Source organism: Euprymna scolopes, chromosome 11 (assembly GCF_053919585.1).
Source record: "Euprymna scolopes isolate OS-2025 chromosome 11, ASM5391958v1, whole genome shotgun sequence".
Lineage (NCBI taxonomy): Eukaryota > Metazoa > Mollusca > Cephalopoda > Sepiida > Sepiolidae > Euprymna > Euprymna scolopes.
The window spans coordinates 26,772,912-26,773,853 of record NC_136492.1 but is presented as its reverse complement, the minus strand read 5'-3'; the positions used below and the strand labels follow the sequence as shown (position 1 = coordinate 26,773,853).

Below are 942 nucleotides of genomic sequence, written 5' to 3'. Positions count from 1 at the left end.
GAAACTTTGTTCATGGAATCCGCGTTTAGGTTTAGGCACAGTTAATGAGTAGAGGGGGGAATTATTAATAGTGTTTTCAGTTAGACGATTGTTTCTTGTGAAAATTTGGCGAGGGGTGGCATAGATTGGAGCTCAGTCGAGCACTTGCCATGAAAAGAACGATAAAACAGAGACAAACCCGCAACATCCTTTCTCGTTCTTTCTTATTTAAGCTATGAGAATTTTTCTCTTTAGCCTATGGCGGTTACTTTGCGTTTGATGGAGGTGTGTTTCTCTAAATTAAACATGTAGTCTCTTTTCCTATCAAGTTAGGATATTCAGTGTATCTGAAACAGTAGTTCACTAATCTCTCCGCCCGGCAATATGTCTGGACCGGGATTATGGATACCCACGAAGGGTTGCTTGCACGTGTAATTTTTGTGACAGGAGGTGCGCAATCTCTAACATCTCTCCTGAGACGACATTGTTAAATACCAGTGGCAAGTGAAGTACAGGACGACTAGAAACAAATGCCGAGATAAGCGGAGAGCATATACAGCGCCTAGAATTCTCAAATGGTCACCCATCTGATACTAACCAGGCTCAACGTTGCTTAACTTCGGTGATCTGAGGAGAACCGGTGTGTCAACGCGATTATGCCGTGTGTGTGTGTGTGTGTGTGTGTGTGTGTGTGTGTATAATTTTCGGATATATATATATATATATATATATATATATATATATATATATATATATATATATATAATTCGAAATATGCGCATCAGAAACGTATTATTAGGTTATTAATTATAGCTTCCCTTCCAATTTTCGGATTTTAATCATGTCAAAACGCCAGAATCGGAATCGGTAATTATATCGGGATCGGGAATTTAGTACGATTACCATTAGCGTATGAAGCGATGCTCTTTGTGTAAACAAATTGAGCTTACGTACTTTGGACAA

At 39.0% G+C, this 942-nt stretch overlaps 1 pseudogene; it reads right to left on the bottom strand.

Annotated features, from left to right (window-relative positions):
• Positions 1-529: 529 nt before the first annotated feature.
• LOC145288316 (5S ribosomal RNA) lies at positions 530-646 on the bottom strand (annotated as a pseudogene).
• Between the last annotated feature and the right edge of the window lie 296 nt (positions 647-942).